This window comes from Notamacropus eugenii, chromosome 1 (genome assembly GCF_028372415.1).
Source record: "Notamacropus eugenii isolate mMacEug1 chromosome 1, mMacEug1.pri_v2, whole genome shotgun sequence".
NCBI lineage: Eukaryota > Metazoa > Chordata > Mammalia > Diprotodontia > Macropodidae > Notamacropus > Notamacropus eugenii.
In genome coordinates, this window is record NC_092872.1 from 150,536,630 (window position 1) to 150,550,047 (window position 13,418).

Genomic DNA, 13,418 nt, shown 5'->3' on the forward strand with positions numbered 1-13,418 from the left:
AAGGCAGAGTTTTAGAAGAAAGATGATGAGTTCTGTTTTGGGCATGGAGTTCAAGATGTCTACGGGACATCCAGTTTGAGAAATCCAGCAGGCAGAGGAAATGTAAGACTCTGACAGAGCCCCCAGTCACAGGGATAAATAAGAGATTGTCACGTGGTCTCAAAGCATGAGTGCTTCTGCACTGAGGCTAAGTACTTGTCCTTCCCAGTGGAGCCAGACAATTACCTCTGTTACCTCAACAAATTCCAGGATCAACATGATGTCAACATCACTACTGATGACTTCCGTATGGCAGTACCCAAAGACTGGGCTTATAATCTAGTTCCCCAGTGATGGGCTTCTGACCTTGGATTCTAGTCTCTAGGGTAGAACTGAGTAGTTTCAAAATTTTAGAGATGGGAGAGACTTTAGAAGTCAGATAGTAGTAGAATTACAGGATTGTATATGTAGAGATGGCAGAGACCTATGGAACCATCTTTTCCAATCTTTCATTTTACAAACAAGGATACTGCAGCCCAAGGAGGTTAAGTGACTTGTAGAAGATAATAGAGGGAGAGGGAGAGAGAGAAAGAAAGAGAAAGGAGAGAAGAGGAGAGGAGAGGAGAGGAGAGGAGAGGAGAGGAGAGGAGAGGAGAGGGAAGGGGAGGGGAGAGGAGGGGAAGGGAGGGGAGGAGAGGAGAGGAGAGGAGAGAAGTGGAGAAAGAATTAGAGGCCCAGGTCTTCTGATGCCAAACCCAATTCTCTTTTTCACTGCATCCTTATGGAACTGAGTAACTGACTATTGTTGCAGATTTCCCATATACAATTGCCTGCCTTCTGCTCTCCCTACCAACTACCCCCATTTCTTGCCCTACGTATGCCTAAATAGATCCTTTGAATCTTGAACATTGTTTGGATTTAGTGTCTTTCTGTGATCTACCTTAGAATAATAGATACCTGGCCAAGCTTCCACATTTAGAACACCATCCACTTCATCCCTTTTTGTCTTGTTCTGTGGTCCTTCAATCCCTGGACTCTCAGTTCTGACCTTCCCAAGTATGCCCCCTCCCCCTCCCCACCAACTTCATCACTGCATAAGACTTACTTGTGATATTTGGGATGGAAATCAGTGAGGCAGAAGAAAATGGCTGTCAGTAGGGATAGAAACTGTGCCTTCCATATCAGGGCTCTGCAGGGAACAGCCAAATGGTAGTATTTAAAGGGGCACACATTGTGCGGGGGCCATGGAGGATGCAGAACAGACTATTTTTAGTCAAGTGTTCCGACTGAGTGAAAAACCTGAAAGCTAGTGGCGGTGATTGTCTTCTCTCTAGCAGTGCAGCTGGTGCAACTAAAATTAGACCATAGCTCCTGGGGTATTTTGCAGTTCACGTAAGAAGTCACCTCTCAGTGTGGAAATGTATCACGAAAGGATGCTTTAATTTTTAGTGTGGAACTCCATCTTTCCTAGCACTTCTTACCCTTTGGGCATCACCAAAAGAAGTGAAAGAAAATCATTCACTCTGAATATCTAATTGAATGAGAGGTAACATGGTCACTGCATCTCCTTACACCTTCTCTGTGAAAGGAGGCAGTTGGACTAACAGATGATTAAGCACTTTCTCATTCTAAATCTATAACCTCTCTAGGTACCCTTCAGAATAGAAGGCTGGCCCCGGAGTCTGGAAGACTTGAGTTCAAGTCCTGTACCTGACACATACCTGCTGTATGATCTGTAACAAATCACATAATCTCTCATTGTTCCCAAGTAATGTTCTGAGATTATTTATAACTACACAAATTACTAATTAATCATCATTGGCAGAAATTGTCTAGATCAAAAAAATAAATCAAGCTGAATATAGACAAAAAATCCTTGGCAATTCTTTTTTCTTGTATCTAAGGAAGGATTACAACTACAACTAGACCCAAGATGAACAAACAATTGACACCCAGTGTTAGGGTGCACTCCATCCCTTTGGGAGTTACTGTCCCCAGGTCTCCTACCTGACTTCCCCACTATGAGGCCGTTGCTATCCTGCCACGATGCCTTATATCTCCACAAGGTTATTATGACCATCATTAATACAGAACATATTTACATAGTCCTTCATGGTTTGGAAAGGTTTTTTCATGATAAGCCTGTGAAGTAGATAGTGAAAATATCTGAAAGCCCAGGTGGAGAAACTAGAGCACAGGGAAAGTAAATGATTTGTCCTTAATTGTAAGGCCAGCACTATCTGTGTCAGCACCCAAGCCTTGACTCCTAGTGGGAAGAGAGGTGGGGAGTCCTTTCTGCTGCACCCCACCGCCTCTCCATATGCAATAATATATGTAGAGTACTATGGAGAAATAGCCTGGTGCCATTGAATGGAAGCTCTGTGGTGACAGGATCTGGGTTCAAAACCCACCTTTGACATACTACCCATGTGACTTCGTGCAAGTCATTTAATCACACGGGGTCAATAAGTCAATACACAGTTATTAAGAACAGGGCATTATTTTCTACATATGTAAAACCAAGGAGTTGAACTAGATGGCCTCTGAGGTCCCTTTTGGACCTATTATCTTATGATCCCAAGCATCTTGTTGCCCATTACACATCTGTAATAAAGGCAGGACATATCTAAGCAGGAGAAAGAGAACAACTGGTCTCTTGAGCAAAGCATTTGTTCCCCTGTTTTCCCTTTCCCATTTATTTGCATGGATTTGAAGGTTGAAAAACTTGAGGGCTCTTCATCCAGAGAGATCTTAGCAGTTTGGGGGGGGGGGAAGTAACCTCTGCACTGGTCCTAACTAGATACAGTTTAGCAACTGGACATTAAGCAAGGAGCCACAAGGAATTTCTAACTGTAAATAAAAGTAAGGTTTCTGATTGAAACCTTGCCATTAGGGAACAAGAAACAAAGTAGAGGTTCTTAACCATTTTTTTGACCCAGATCCCTTTGGCAGTCTGGCAAAACTTCTAGAATCCTTCTCAATCTAATGTGCTTAAATGAATAAAATAAAAATCAGGAAGCTGAGAAAGTTTTCATAAGCTCATGCTTGTTGACTTGACAAGGTGATCAGCCTAACTTCTCTTCCTATCATACGCTTTCCTGATGAGCTCTTGGATTCCTGTTCCTCAGAGTTACTCATTGGTTGTATGCCTGCTCTCACCCACTATGCTTTTCTCCACTGTGAAGTAGTCTTCTCCTCTGTGTAATATTCATTTTTATTTCTTCAAACTGTTACATTCCACAACTGGTAGATATGAATCAGTACTGGTAGAACGTTAATATTAAAAAGAAGGGCGTTTGTTTAGGGTCATCAAAGATATTTTACAATTTTCCAGAAGCAATCCAGCCTTCCTCCTCTTTTTAGCTTTTAGGTATAATTTACCATTCATTTGAACCACCTCTACCATAAATACATACCAATGGAGGAGCTCCATGTCTTTTCCATCCAACTATATGTCATAACATGGAGAATAGGCACTCTTAATCAACTTGATTTTTCCTTTGTGGGTGATTGAGCCAAACGAATTTGAGTGGTTATGGATCTCTTCCAGGAGGTTCTGCAATGTTCCAGGACTTGATGTAAGCAGCACAATGAAATCCGCAAAGAGTAACTGGAGGACCTCCTCATTCACAGGAAAGTTCTCTCCAAATTGGACTCTTCACTGGATCTCTATCAAAGCAGCTACACATTTGGCAAGTACACTGACTCCCTGTTTTATGTCTTACCTGATGTTTACAATCATTGAATTATTGAATAACAATATTTATGTTCTATCCTACAAGGAATCTTGAATGACTTTAACATATGGATGGGAGATACCACACTGGAAATAGGTCCATTTTGAGTTACAAAATCAATTTTTTTTTCATAATGATTGAATGATGAATGCTCAAGCATGTAATAAGCACACAGTATTTGCCAGGCACTGTGCTATGTGCTGGGGATGCAAATAGAAGAAAGCAAAGCAGTTCTTATCTTCATGGAACTTACCTTCTAATGGAGGAAGACAACACATAAAAGGGAGCTAGAAAGGAGAAAGAAGAAGAATATACTTTCATGTAAAGCTTTAGAAATGATGGAAAGTGAGGCCTGATTTGGGGCAAGAGGAGGTGAAAGTTTACTTATCAGAGTCTATAGTGGTTCCAGGGGGAGAGTCCAAAGTTCTAGAGGGGGTGGGGAAGGAGTCAAATGAGGAAGATTAGTGTGATGGCCAATCTGCAGGTACCATCTTTTTTATATATAAACACTGTCCTAGGGTCTGGAAATACAAAGGGAAAAACAAAATAAAAGTCTCCGGTCTCAAGGAATTTACTATTGATTCTACTACTCAAACTGAAGTTCACTGGAGAAGTAAAGAGGAGTCCCTTTAACCAGTGGGGATGCAGTAGAAAGCCCTATATCTCCAATGTTATCAGGATGCCTTGTAATATGTTTCCAAACAAACATTTGATTCAGATAATTTTTAAAGACAGGACCCAAGGAGGCCCAAAAATGGCTAATGTAAAAGAAGTGGTCAAAGCTTGAAATCCACTGAACACTGTCAGCAAAATTTTAAGGCTTGAGGTAGACTGGGAAGTAGTGGTTTAATATACAGCTGCCCCTAAAAATTATTTCAGCTGCTCCTAGGCACTTCAAAGTAAAAGCAAACAAACTTTTGGATGCAGAAAAAAAGATAAAACTCAAGCATTTCAAATAAAGAAGAAAGCCTTTTTCCATATCCTGAGGATGTGTATTTTTCCTCCTTTACCAGACTTTCCAGAGAGTGAATTCAAGCCAGTGTGTGTGTGTGTGTGTGTGTGTGTGTGTGTGTGTGTGTGTGTGTGTGTGTGAGTGCGTAAAAGACCATATCTCAGTTACCTTTTTCAAGAGTAGGAAGAATTTCATGTTTAGGAAAAAAATGAGCTAATACCTAGATTTCTTCCTCCTTATTACATGCTCTGAGTTAGTCCCAGCTGCTCATGGAAACATGGTATGGTATAGAGAAAAGTCACTCTCCGTAGTCAGAGAGCTTGCATTCATATCTTGGCTCCATTATTTATTATATGGGTGACCTTGGGCAAGTGACTTAATCTTGAGTGAACCTCATTCCCTCAGCCACGAAAGCAGCAGCTTGGATTAGATGGTCTCTGAGGTCCTTCTGAGCTCTGAATCCATGACCTTGTAGATGTGGGGAGAGCACCTTTAATGTTCTTATTTCCTACATATTCAGCTGTGACTGCATAGAAATTTTTATCTGGAAAATAAGAGGGAAAGTTATTTTTGTTTTTATATGTGGTTGGGTTTTGAGCAAGGAAAGGGATGTCAAACTGTCACATGTCAAACTGGATGCTTCAGAAATTCTGGGTCAGTGACGCAATAGTCTAAAGCTTCACTGCCAGCTTCACTACTATACATGTGTGATATCTTTTATATATATATATATATATATATCCATGCCTGTATGCATATGCACACATATGTATATAAATATATTTTTCTCTTCCTTCTAGTGGATTACTTTGGGGGGTGGAGAGTGAGTTTTTGGCCTCATTGCTTCTTTAACCCTGGCAGGTAAGGGATTGCCTTGTTGCCAAATGCCCAGGAAAGATGAGCTAAGGTTTTTCCTGTATAGTCAGGAATTTGGAGGCTGTGATCATCACCTTCTTTCAGTCTCATTCTTATGTTTTGGGGTCTTCAACTTTGTAATCCTAAATTAAGTCCAAAAGGGGAGGAGAATCATCTGCTATACAACAGCTCCCTTTGTTACTCTCCCCAGATACCTTTCCAAAACATATACCCACTGCTTATCCTCCTGCACCCATACCAAAATGTAGTCAGTTGCTAATTTACAAACACCTGGCTGACAAATAAAACCCACCTCCTCCTCCCACTTTCACAGTTCCTTCACCCAAGACAAATAGCTGCTCTTATCTGAGTTCCGGGTCCCTCCCCAGGGCCTCCAGCTGCTGCCATGGGAGCTGTTTTGTTGTGAGAAATCTTAGGGCTTTCTTTTGAAAGTCTTCATGGTTCAGAAGCAGGATAAAGACAGTTCTAAAAAGCAAGAACAGTTTAGGAGAGCTAATCTTGGTGGCCTTCTCTTAGGCAGAGCTGGACTGCTCACTTGGTAGTGAGTGCATCAAACTGTCCTCTCTCAACTATCCAAAGTTCAACCAACATGAAGATCCTCTGAGCCAACAAAACCTCCTTTATGAATGAATCTATCTTTGGAAGGGCAAAGAGGCTAACAGCACATCTACTCCATCTTTTACTCACCTGTCAAAGTGCAGGTCTGACTGATGTGGTTTAGGGGTGCAGGAACCCCAAAATACTGAGGTTCAGGGCAGACTTAGGCCATCTTGACTCAAATGACAAAAAGTTTATCATAATGCTATATTGCAGGCCGAGCTCTTTAGGGAACTTGCAAGAGTGATCTAAAGCTTATATAGGAAAGGTACAGTAAATGATGTGCCAACTACACTAATTAGTTGGTGAAGATGCAGTTTCTATACCTTGGGCACAGGCATCATTTACTACTGGAAATCCTGAGGAGCTGAAATCTATAACTTGACCTCTGAACTGTATACAGTAACTGGAAATTAGTACATGATAGTTCTGCTGGTATAAGATATTTCTATTCATTTAAGGGAAATTCTACAGAGGTCAGTGTGTTCTTGTAATAGGGAGAGATAGTTTGCCTCATTGGGCCCAGTCATGAATTATTGCCAGAGGTAGGGTCTTTGGGCAGGGAAGAAATATGGTCCTAGGACTGGAGTCTGAGCACAAGCACCCCATCACGATTATGCCACCCCTGCCCTCAATAAACTTCAGTGGCTGCCCAATCACCTTGAGGATCAAATAGAAAACCCTCTTTTTGATGATTAAAACTACTTATAACCCAGCTGCCCTACCTTTCCAGTATGCCACCATTCACATATTCTGCTGTCCAGTGACACTGACCTCCTTTGCTGTTCCTTGAACAAGACTCTCCATCTCTCCACTCCAGGCATTTCCACAGGCTCTCCCTCTCCCTCTTCATTTCTGTTTTCCAGGCTTTTTTCAAGTCCCAGATACAATCCCACCTTCTATAGGAAGCCTTTCCCTGTCCCTCTTAATTCTAGTGACTTCCCTCCATTGACTATCTTCAATTTGCCCTGTGCATAGATTATTTGTACATAGGTGTTTGTACCTTCTCTTCCCCCATTACACTGCAAGCAGGGACTGTCCTCTGTCCTTTTTTTGTGTTTCCTCCCTAGTGCTTAGCAGAGTACCTGGCTTATAGTAGGCTCTTAATAAAGATTTCCTGCCTGACTGACTGCAGGAAAGGTAACCTTGGCCAAGTCACTCACTGTTTGAAAACCACAGCTTCTTGCATGGCAAATAGAGGACTGACAAGATGATTGCAGGACCCTCTGGTTCTAGAATATCAGGTAAGTTTTCCTTGATAATGTATTGAAAGATGATGCCTAGGCTCTTTTTTTGATCATGGCTTTTAGGTAGTCCACTAATTTTTAAATTATCTCTCCTGGATCCATTTTCTAGGTCAATGGTTTTTCCAGTGAGATATTTCACATTGTCTTCTCTTTTTTCATTCTTTTGGTTCTGTTTTGTCATTTATTGATTTCTCATAAAGTCGTTAGCTTCCATTTATTCCTTTCTAATTTTAAAGGAATTATTTTCTTCAGTGAGTCTTTGAACCCCCTTTTCCATTTGTTCACTTCTGCTTTTTAAGGCATTCTTCTCCTCACTGGCTTTTGGACCTCTTTTGTCATTTGGATCAGTCTATTTTTAAAGGTGTTATTTTCTTCAGCATTTTTTGGGTCTCCTTTAGTAAGTCCTTGACTGGTTTTTCATGATTTTTTTTTTGCATCACTCATTTCTCTTCCCAATTTTTCCTCTACTTCTCTTATTTGATTTTCAAAATCCTTTTTGAGTTCTTCCATGGCCTGTGACCAATTCATATTTTTCTTGGAGGCTTTGGATGGAGGAACTTTAACTTTGTTTTCTTCTGGTTGTATGTTTTAATTTTTGTCACCAAAGTAACATTCTATAGTCCGAGGGGTTGTTGTTTTTTTTTTGCTTTATTGCTTGTTTTCTGCTGTCTATTCATCTTCCCAGCCAAATACTTGACTTTGAAACTCTTTGTCAAGGTAGGATTTTGTCTCCAGTGAGAGTGGGAGTGGGGATGGGTGTATATCCCAGGATTCAGGGTTTTTGTATCAGCCACAATCCCCTGCCATCTGTGGGCCTCCGCTGCTGCTGATGTTCTCACTCATGTCCCTTCTAGGGATCAATGGCTGATCCTCTGACACTTAGACTGCCTGCTCCTGATGCCTTAGGTGAAATCATCAGTAGTTGGGCAATCAGAGTTTCACCTGTGAGGGAGATGAAGTAGGTGATTTGGGCATTTAAGATACTTTGGGGGAATAGGGAATTTGGGGAGCTACCCCTAGGGACTCAGAGCATCATGAAGGAACTGAACACTTGAAATCTAGGGAAAGGGGAGGAGGAAAGAGAGATGGAGACATATCAGGAACAAATTTCACCTTGTCTAAAATTTTGCCTGATGGTCCCCAAGACTAGAGAAAAGGGAGGGAGGGCTCTTTTCTCCTGTATTACATGGCCCCCTATTTCCAGGATCCAGACTTTAAGGTCCTTTAATTAAAACTTGATATGTTTCAGCTATATTATGGGTTATACAAGTTATATAGTTAAGCTTTAATTGCTTAAAACTGCACTAAGACTTTTGGGACACTGTATGGACTAGTTTAGGCTAGACTGGGGATCTAACCATTATGTATATCACTCTCTCTACTGGAAAATGAATTCTGAGTTCCAAACAACTGCTTTGCAAATGAACTTTTGGAACACAATCTACTCATTCAATTCAATTCAACAAAGATTTATTTATTCGTAATAATAATTCACATTTATATGAAGATTTCCCCTAGTTCTTGTTTCCCAACAACCCCAGTGGTGCTGGCATTATTCCTATTTTGCAACTGAAGAAACTAAGGCTCAGGGATATTTAATGACCTGCTGACAATCACAAGTTTAGGAAGGGTCGGAGTTGGCTCTTAAACCCAGGCCTCCTGGCTTCAAAAGGTATCGGGGCTTCTCATCTTGTCGTTTGTGTTCATTTGTTATGACTTAAAATTTTAAATAAACAGAGCCCACCATACCCCACCCAGACTGGGATTTTGATCAGCATAACACCTGCTTTGCAGTAGTTCGGTGTTTATTCTAGGTCTCTGGCTTTGAATGTAATGAAGGAAAGTAGGTCAGCCCTTGGAATGTGAATGGAAGAAATGTTGTCTTTGGAAAGGGGCCTTACAAGTGGAATCAAAAGAACTAGACTTGGAGCCCAGGCATCTGTTCCTGTCTGGATTACACACTAGCTACAAAGGGTGCAGAAGCATGTTGGCCTTTTGAATAGGGGGCCTGCCAGCCTTCATAATGGTCTCCACAACTTAAATGGAGCGCGTGCGACAGGGCCCTAATGGGATGGTGACTTACTCAGCACCAGCATGGGGGCCACTTCTTTTCCCCTGAAAAACAATAAAGAGGGTAATTATGCTGCTGCCTTTTGGACTGTGGTAATCAGGATGCCACAAAAAGCCCCTCGGATAGTATGATGATGTACGTGCTTGGGAAAGCATGGCTCTTGTGTTCTCTGAGAAGGGGTAGCCTCTGGGGCCTTTATGCCAAGGCTGAAAAAGAGCTGACCCAATGAGCTCTTTCATTTCAGAGGATCACAGGAATTTGAGCTGGAAAGGCCCCGAAGGGTCACCTAGTCCAAACCCCTCAATGTGCAGGGGAGGAAACAGAGGCCTAGCCAGGTCGAGTGCCTCATCTAAGATCCAAAAAGAAGCAGTGAGCAGGACTCTGATTCACTCATGCCTTTTGACTCCAAGCAGTCAACTTGGGCCTACAAAATAGAGAGTCTCCCTATGGATGGGGTGAAGGAATGAGGCATGGGAGACAAAATTAAAGGTAAAAGAAGTACAACGAAGTCAGGATAATGCAGGACAGGTGGGTGGTAGGAATGAGAAAGAAATGACCAAAGTGGAAATCAGATATCCCCACATCACTCATTAACACTCATCTGCTATCCAATGGCACGGACTTCCTTGACATTCCTTGAACAAGACACTGCATTTTTCCTGATTGTTCCCATATGACAGTAACCTCTCGCTCTTCATTTCTACTTCCTGGGTTTTCAGGCTTTTTTCCAATCTCAACTAAAATCCCCCCTTCTATAGGAAGCCTTTTCTGATTCCTCATCATTCTAGAAGGGATTTCAGGGTGTATATCCCTCTACAAGTAATTCTAAAACATAAGTCACAAGAAGCAGATGTCTTTCTGTAGATATGATGAAGTTCTGGATCATCTCTAAAGTGTATTTTGGACTTTTCACCTCTAATACTTTAATGCCCTGTGTGATACTGGGAAAGTAACTTCATTTCCCTGGGTCTCAGTTTCCTCATCTGTAAAATGAGGGATTTGGACAAGTCATCTTCCAGGTCTAAAGCTATGATCCCAAAAGTATACATAAAAAACGATCTACTTATCCTATGTTACCCAGTAGGAGATCTTCATTGATTCCTGTCTGTTTGGAAGAAGGCACATGCAGAATTATAACCAGGGTAGGGTGACTGGGCTTTATCCCACATTACTCATATTTAAAAGGCACTGGCAATATCTCTCAGTGTGAGTTTCCTTTCCCTAGGATCCTCATCCTAGTCACGCCAATCGCCCCACCTCCTACTCCATCATGGTTCATAAACTCTAAAAAGTTCCTTGCTATGGCCCTGGGCACATGTAACAGTATACTGATACAGTGGAATTCTGGGTGAGGAAACTCCCACTACCCATGCAGGTCAGCAAATTCTCTGCAATTTGTACTCTCAGAGACCTGCCTAACTGAAAGGCTGATTGATTTGTGCAGGGTTACATAGCCAGCATGTGTTAGAGGCAGGCCTTGAATCTAAGACTTTTTGCTTGAAGGACAACCTTCAATTCATTATGCCTCGCTGCAATAAAAGTATATTTATTATTGTATAGCCTTGTAAGGTATATTGAGTAGTTTTCTCACGACAAACTTTTGAGGTATAGAAATATTATTATCTCCATTGTAGAGAAGGAAAAAAAAAACTAAGAGAGGTTAAATTATCTCTGGTCACGTAACTAGTAAACATCAAAGCTAGAATTTGAACTCCAGCCTTTCTGACTCCAAAGCCAGCCTTCCTTCCACTGTGTACTTATCTGTTTCCTGTTCTTTACTGGGTCTATATTAGCTCCTCTGAGTACCCTGGCTCCTTCTAATTTCAGAACCTCCCTGTGGTTTGCTGGGGCCTGAGAAAAACTAGTTGAACCAGAGGTTATGGAGAGACACAGGAGAATGGGGGAGTATAGATGGATTTTTATCATATTTTTAGAAATATATTTTATTATGTGTAAGACATGATCAAAGACATCACTACATACATAAAATGTATGTAGGACAAGTTTTGGTCAAGATATTCTATTGTTCTGCCTGGTACATTTCAATAAGGTGTGTATAAAGGAAATTTTATTATTATTTTTAAAAGAGGAGCATTTATTGACTATTCAATCACAGAAAACAGTTTTAAAAATTCATTAAAAATCTAAAACTTAACTAAGCTTATTTTAAAAAAATTAACAACCTACCTTTACTTTAAAAATATAAACTTTTTCAAAGGTCTTTTTTTAATCAAACCTTCACCCTTACCTTAAAATATAGAACAACAATTTCCCTCTTATTTGCTTGGATAAAAAGACATTTTTTCTAATCATACTCTGCTCCCCTAAAACCCACTTTACCATAAAGAGTTGGCAATGAAGTGTAAAAGCTAGTGACTAGAGGCACAGCCTTTGAAAACGTGAAATTTTAATGTTTTGCCTGACTTGTACCCCTCCCACCAGATCCCCCAGAGATATGTACCCATGGCTGAGGCATAGAAAAAAAAAATTAGCCAAAGAAATCAAAGGGGGAAAAAATGATGTTTTCCCCTGAATTCAGCTGAAGCTATCTGGTGTGATCAGGAGGCCTCCTGGGGGTAGGAAAGAAGAAAGACAATCTAATCTCTGGCAAGAAGTGGGCTCTGCCAAGCAGCAGAGCTGCAGAGAGGGTAGGGAAGAAGGTCCTAAGTTGTCCTCGGTTGTTAGGACCACTCAGTCATTGGACACATCTCTGTCTTCTTCCCATGAAAGCCTCAAGAAGAGGTAGAGGAGAATTGAGGGGAAAGTAGAAGGAGGGAGAGTAACAGTGACTACAGGTATGGGTGCTCAAAGATTGAACACAAACGCACCCCCACCATGGCAAGAAGACTGCCCGCATATAGATGTGGCTCTTCGTATGTATGCCTAAGGACGAACAAATGGCAGCATAGAGGGCAGCCTGCCATTCATGAAGCCTTACTCAAGAGGAGTAGATCCACCACCCCCAGTCCCAGATCCTAGGGGAGTTGCATAGAAGGAAGGCCTGGGAGAATGCCATCATGGAGGTAGGCTCCTAGAAATAGCATCTTGAGGTGGTTGGATCCTAGGCCTCTAATGCGTTAAGAGGTAAGATGCAATCATCATAAGAAGGACGTATGGAATTAGACCCTCCTGAGGAAGCTATGTCCCCTACCCCAATCATTGCCTTGTGCCACACTCTATTTGCCCCATGCTAGTGTTATATCTTTGGATGTTACTCATAAATTCTCAATATTATACTGTTTCTGATCAACATCTTACAAATAATATTCACATGGTTGACTAATAGTATCTTACAAACCTCAAACAATAATGTTTAAGGTACAAATCCTTAGGAACTTTTAAACTATACACATATTGCTTCTCTAATGGAATCCTATTCTGATGCTTCATTATGGTGTGATGGTCCTGAGTTCTCAAAGTCTATGCCAATGGAATATAAGCATTGGCAAGTCCTACCACATTGGAGAGGTACTGAGTAGGAAGCCAGTAATGAGCTATGTGTCTGGTAATCAGGTGTGCTCAATTTTAAAGAGGCTTATCACCACGTTGGACCTCAATGTGAGGAATTATTTAACCAGAGCAACTCAGACACTATCTATCAGGCTTAGCGCTATTGCTCTCTGAACCAGGGGAGGGAAGCCCCATACCAATCAAATTGTGGATTGAAGAAATACAGCAATGTAGAGAAAAATAAGTGCATTTACTGTCTACTCCTTTGTATGTATATAGTTTAAAATGCTAACACTTTCAGATTAAGTGTAATCGATCAGATGAGAGGAACAGTCTTTAGACTCCGGTAACCTTGAAGAACAAAATGTCACACCTTCTGTCATAATGAATTGGAATTACCCAGTAAACACTGAGTAAGCTCACCTTTCGAAGGGTAGAAAGCAATGAAACAAACATTTGTACAATACCTACTCTGTGCTGGAAATGGTGCTAAGGGCCTCACATGTATC

The 13,418-nt window shown here is 41.2% G+C and overlaps 1 long non-coding RNA gene across 4 annotated transcripts in view; it reads left to right on the plus strand.

The window, feature by feature from the left end:
• Positions 1-13,418, plus strand: part of LOC140508719 (uncharacterized) — a 48,563-nt gene that overhangs the window by 22,358 nt on the left and 12,787 nt on the right. For all 4 annotated transcript variants that reach the window (XR_011968500.1, XR_011968499.1, XR_011968498.1 and 1 more), the window contains one exon: positions 3,530-3,671. This is a non-coding gene — a long non-coding RNA (uncharacterized lncRNA). The remainder of the gene's footprint in view (positions 1-3,529; positions 3,672-13,418) is intronic.